This window comes from Mustelus asterias, unplaced genomic scaffold (genome assembly GCF_964213995.1).
Source record: "Mustelus asterias unplaced genomic scaffold, sMusAst1.hap1.1 HAP1_SCAFFOLD_71, whole genome shotgun sequence".
Lineage (NCBI taxonomy): Eukaryota > Metazoa > Chordata > Chondrichthyes > Carcharhiniformes > Triakidae > Mustelus > Mustelus asterias.
In genome coordinates, this window is record NW_027590132.1 from 283,138 (window position 1) to 289,947 (window position 6,810).

Genomic DNA, 6,810 nt, shown 5'->3' on the forward strand with positions numbered 1-6,810 from the left:
GGGTGCCCTCCTCATTGACACCTGGGGACTCCTCATTGACGTTGGGCCACTCCTCATTGACATTGGTGCTCTCCTCATTGACAAGGGGAACTCCTCATTGACTGGGGTCTCCTAACTAATAGGGGGCACTCGTAATTGAGAGGGGACACTCCTAATTGTCGGGAGACACTTCCCATTGACAGGGGCACTCCTCATTCACATGGGGCACTGCAAATTCACGTGGGGAACTCCGAATTGACAGGAGGCTATCCTTATTGACAGTGGGCACTCCTTATTGACAGTGGGCACTCCTTATTGACAGGGGGCACTCCATATCGACAGGGGACACTTCTAATTGACAGGTGGACTCCAATTGACAGGGGGCACTCCAATTGACCTGGGGTACTCCTAAGTGACAGGGGTCACTCCTCACTGGCAGGGGGCACTCCGAATAGGCAGGGGGCACTCGTAATTGGCAGTGGGAGTCCTAATTGACAGGGGGCAGTCCTAATTGTCGGGGGACACTACCCATTGACAGGTGGCACTCCTAATTGACAGGGGGCACCCACCTCATTGACATGGGGCATTGCGAATTGACATGGGCCACTCCGAATTGACAGGAGGCACTCCTGATTGACAGGGGGCACGTCTAATTGGCAGGTGGCACGCCAATTGACAGGGGGCACTCCAATTGAAAGAGGGCACTCCAATTGACAGGGGGCCCTCCCAATTGACAGCGGGCACTCCAATTGACAGGGGGCACTCCGAATAGGCAGGGGACACTCGTAATTGGCAGAGGAGAGTCCTAACTGACAGTGGGCACGACTAATTGACAGGGGGGACTCCTCATTGATGGTGGGGCAGTCCTCGTTGACAGTGGGCCACTCCTAATTGACGGGGGGTGGGGGGGGGGCACTCCTCATTGACAAGTGGAACTCCTCATTGACACGGGCCTCCTAATTGTCGGGGGTCACTACCCATTGACAGGGGGCACTCCTAATTGACAGGGGGCACTCCTAATTGACAGGGTGCACTGCTCATTGACATGGGCATTGCTAATTGACATGGGGCACTTCTAATTGACAGGAGGCACTCCTTATTGACAGTGGGCACTCCGTATTGACAGGACGCACTCCCTATTGACAGGGGCCACGCCTTATTGACAGGGAGCACTTATCATTGAAAGGGGAAAATCTTCTTGACAGGGGTACTCATCATTGACAGGGGGCACTCCGAATTGACGGGGGCACTCTAATTGACAGGGTGCACTCCAATTCACAGGAAGAACTCCAATTGACAGGGGTGACTCCTCATTGACAGGGGGCACTCCTCATTGACAGGGGGCACCCTCATTGAAAGGGGGTACTCTTAATTGACAGGGGAACTCCTAATTGACAGGGGGCACACCTAATTGACAGGGGGCACTCCTCATTGACAGGGGGCACTCCTCAGGCTGGGGGGGGGTTGTCCTATTTGACAATTGACATGGGGCATTCCAATTGACATGGGGGACACCAAATTGACAGCGGGCACTCCTAATTGGCAGCGGGCACTCCTAATTGGAAGGGGTACTCCAATTTGACAGGATTTTGTCCCAATTTCGCCCCCCCCCCCTCATTGGGGGAACCCCTGATTGACAGGGGCCTCCTGATTGACAGTGTGCAGTTCAATTGACAGGGGGCACTCCAATTGACAGGGAGCCTCCAATTGACATGGGGGACTCCTAATTGATAGGGTGGACTCCTCATTGGCAGGGGTAACTCCTAATAGGCAGGGGGCACTCGTAATTGGCAGGGGGCCGTCCTAATTTACAGCGGGCACTCCTATGTGATAGAGGGCACTCCTAACTGACCGGGGGCACTCCTAACTGACAAGGGGCACTCCTAATTGACAGGGGGCACACCTCATTGACAGGGGACACTCCTCATTGATGGGGGCACTACTCATTGACATGAGGCACTCCTCATTGACATGGGGCACTCCTCATTGAGAGTGGCCACTCCTCATTGACATGAGGCACTCCTCACTGACACGGGGCACTCCTCATTGACAGGGGGTACTCCAATTGACAGGGGGCACTCGAATTGATAGGGGGCACTGTAATTGCCTGGGGCACTCCAATCGACGGGGGGCACTCCAATCGACATGTGCACTCAAATTGACAGGGTGTTCTCCAATTGACATGGAGGACTACTAATTGACAGGGGGCACTCCTATTTGGCAGTGGGCACTGCTAATTGCCAGGTGGCACTGCTAATTGACACGGGGAACTCCAAATTGACAGGGGGCACTCCTAATTGGCAGGGTCACTCCTAATTGACAGGGGAGCTCCTAATTGACAAGGGGCTCTCCTCATTGACAAGGGGAATTCCTCATTGACAGGGGCCTCCCAATTGACAGGGGACACTCCTAATTTACAGGGGGCACTCCTAATTGTCGGGGGACACTACTCATTGACAGGGGGCACTCGTAATTGACATGGGGCACTGCTAATTGTCAGGGGGTACTGCTAATTGTCAGGGGGCACTCCTTATTGACAGTGGGCATTCCTTATTGACATGGGGCACTCCTAATTGAAAGGGGCACTCCTAATTGACAGGGGGCAATCCAAATTGACAGCGGGCACTCCTCATTGACAGGGGCACTCCTCATTGACATTGGGGCTCTCCTCATTGACAAGGGGAACTCCTTATCGACAGGGGACACTTCTAATTGACAGGTGGCCTCCAATTGACAGGGGGCACTCCAATTGACAGGGGGGACTCTAATTGACATGGATGCCCCTAATTGACAGGGGTCACTCCTCATTGGCAGGGGGCACTCCGAATACGCAGGGGGCACTCGTACATTGCAGGGGGGAGTCCTAATTGACAGGGGGCAAACCTAATTGTCGGGGGACACTACCCATTGACAGGGGCACTCCTAATTGACAGGGGGCACTCTTCATTGACAGGGTGCACCCACCTCAATGTCATGGGCACTCCAAATTGACATGGGGCATTGCGAATTCACATGGGGCACTCCGAATTGACAGGAGGCACGCCTTATTGACAGTGGGCACTCCATATTGACAGGGGGCACTCCTTAGTGACAGTGGGCAATCCGTATTGACAGTGGGAACTCCTTCTTGACAGGGGGCACTTCTAATTGACAGGGGACACTCCTTATTGACAGGGGGCACTTCTAATTGACAGGTGGCACTCCAATTGAAAGAGGGCACTCGAATTGACAGGGGGCACTCCAATTGGCAGGGGGCACTCCAATTGACAGGACCACTCCCAATTGACAGGGGGAGTTCCTAATTGACATGGGTCACTCCTAATTGAAAGGGGCACTCCTATTTGACAGGGGACACTCCTAATTGACAGTGGGCACGACTAATTGACAGTGGGCACTCCTTATTGACGGGGGCACTCCTGATTGACAGGGGGCACTCCTTATTGACAGTGAGCACTCCTTACTGACAGGGGGCACTTCTAATTGACAGGTGGGACTCCAATTGAAAGAGGGCACTCCAATTGACAGGGGGCACTCCAATTGACAGGGGGCACTCCAATTGACTGGGCCACTCCCAATTTACAAGGGGAGTTCCTAATTCACATGGGGCACTCCTCATTGAGAGAGGCACTCCTAATTGACAGGGGGCACTCCTAATTGACAGGGGGCACTTCTAATTGACAGGGGGCAATTCTCATTGACAGGGGGCACTCCTCATTGACGGGGGCTCTCCTCATTGACGCTGGGGCAGTCCACATTGACGGTAGGGCACTCCTCATTGACATTGGGGCTCTCCTCATTGACAAGGGGAACTCCTCATTGACTGGGGCCTCCTAATTGAGAGGGGGCACTCCTAATTGACAGAAGTCACTCCTAATTGTCGGGGGACACTACCCATTGACAGGGGCACTCCTAATTGACAGGGTGCAGACTCCTCATTGAAATGGGGCACTGCAAATTCACATGGGGCATTGCAAATTCACATGGGGCACTCCGAATTGACAGGAGGCACTCCTTATTGATAGTGGGCACTCGATGTTGACAGTGGGCACTCCTGATTCACATTGGGCACTCCGTATTGACTGTGGGCACTCCTTATTGACAGGGGGCACTTCTAATTGACATGTGGCAGTCCAATTGAAAGAGGGGACTCCAATTGACAAGGGGCACTCCAATTGACAGGGAGGGGCACTCCAATTGACAGGGAGCACTCCAATTGACAGGGGGAACTCCAATTGACATGGGGAAGTCTCATTGACAGGGGGCAGTCCTCCTTGGCAGGGGGCACTCCGAATAGGCATCGGGCACTCGTAATTGGCGGGGGGGAGTCCAGATTGACAGAGGAAACTCCTTATTGACAGGACGCACTCACTATTGACAGGGGGCACGCCTTATTGACAGGGGGCACTCCTCATTAACAGGGGACACTGCTCATTGAAATGGGAATATCCTCTTGACAGGGGTACGCCTCATTGACAGGGGGCACTCCTAATTGACAGGGGGGACTCCTCATTGACAGGGGTCACTCCTCATTGACAGGGGGTACTCCGAATTGAAAGGAGGTACTCTTAACTGACAGGGGAACTCCTAATTGACAGGGGAACTCCTAATTGACAGGGGTCACTCCTAATTGACAGGGGCACTCTACTTTGGCAGGGGGCACTCCGCATTGACGGGGGAAATCCTCATTGACAGGGGGCACTCCTCATTGACAGGGCGCACTCCTAATTGACAGTGGACTCTCCTCATTGATAGGGGGCACTGCTAATTGACAGGGGTACTCCTAAATGACATGGGGGAAATCCTCATTGACAGTGGACTCTCCTCATTGACAGGGGGCACTCCTAATTGACAGTGGACTCTCCTCATTGATAGGGGGCACTCCTCATTGACAGGGCGCACTCCTAATTGACAGTGGACTCTCCTCATTGATAGGGGGCACTCCTAATTGACAAGGGTCACTCCTAAATGACATGGGGGAAATCCTCATTGACAGGGGGCACTCCTCATTGACAGGGGGCACTCCTCATTGACAGGGGGCACTCCTAATTGACAGTGGACTCTCCTCATTGATAGGGGGCACTCCTAATTGACAGGGGCCACTCCTAGGTGACATGGGGGCACTCCTAATTGTCAGGGTGCACTCCCCATTGACGGTAGGGGCACTCCACATTGCTGGGGGAGCACGCTTCATTGACGGTGGGGCACTCCTAATTGACAGGGGGCTGTCCTCATTGACAAGGGGAACTCCTCATTGACAGGGGCCTCCTAATTGACACTGGGCACTCCAATTGACAGCGAGCACTCCAATTGACAGGGGGACGCCAATTGACATGCGGGACACCTAATTGACAGGGAGCACTCCTCATTGGCAGTGGCCACGCTTAATAGGCAGGGGGCACTTGTACTTGGCAGGGGGCAGACCTAACTAACGGGCACGGCTAATTAACAGGAGGAACTCCAAAGTGACAGGGGACACTCCAAATTTACAGGATCACTCGAAATTGGCAGGGGGCAATGCAAAATGACAGCGGGCACTGCGAACTGACCGGGGGAGCTCCTAACTAAAAAGGGACACTCCTATTAGAAAGGGGGTACTCCTCATTGACAGTGGACACTCCTAATTGACATGGGGCACTCCTCATCGAGAGTGGCCACTCCTCATTGACAGGGGGCAATCCTCATTGGCAAATGGCAATCCCCATTGACAGGGGGCACTCCTCATTGACAGGGGGCACTCTTCGTTGACAGGGGGCACTCCTCATAGAGAGTGGACACTCGTCATTAACAGTGAGGGTCCAGCTAACTGACGGGGGGGGGGGGGCACTGCTGACTGAAGGGGAACTCCTAATTGACAAGGGGCTCTCCTAATTGAAAGGGGGTACCCCAAATTGACTGGGGTCACTCCGAATTGACAGGGGTCACTCCGAATTGACAGCGGTCACTCCGAATTGACAGGGGTCACTCCGCTTTGACAGGGGGCACTCCTAATTGACAGCGGACCCCACTCCCTGACAGGGGGCACTCCTAATTGACAGAGGTCACTCCTCGGTGACGGGGGCCACTCCTCATTGACAGTGGGCAATCCGCATTGACATGGGGCACTCCTCATTGACAGGGGGCACTCCGCATTGATCGTGGGGCTCTCCTCATGGATGGTGGGGCACTCCTCATTGACGGGAGGGCACTTCTCATTGACGTGGGCGGCATTACTCATTCACAGGGGGGGGCACTCCTCATTGACAGGGTGAAGTCCAGATTGACAGGCGCTCTCCTAATTGACAAGAACATAGAACATAGAACAGTACAGCACAGAACAGGCCCTTCGGCCCACGATGTTGTGCCGACTTTCATCTGAAACCAAGATCAAGCTATCCCACTCCCTACCATCCTGGTGTGCTCCATGTGCCTATCCAATAACCGCTTAAATGATCCTAAAGTGTCTGACTCCACTATCACTGCAGGCAGTCCATTCCACACCCCAACCACTCTCTGCGTGAAGAACCTACCTCTGATATCCTTCCTATATCTCCCACCATGAACCCTATAGTTATGCCCCCTTGTAATAGCTCCATCCACCCGAGGAAATAGTCTTTGAACGTTCACTCGATCTATCCCCTTCATCATTTTATAAACCTATATTATGTCTCCCCTCAATCTCCTCCGCTCCAGAGAGAACAGCCCCAGCTCCCTCAACCTTTCCTCATAAGACCGACACTCCAAACCAGGCAGCATCCTGGTAAATCTCCTCTGCACTCTTTCCAGCGCTTCCACATCCTTCTTATAGTGAGGTGACCAGAACTGCACGCAATATTCCAAATGCGGTCTCACCAA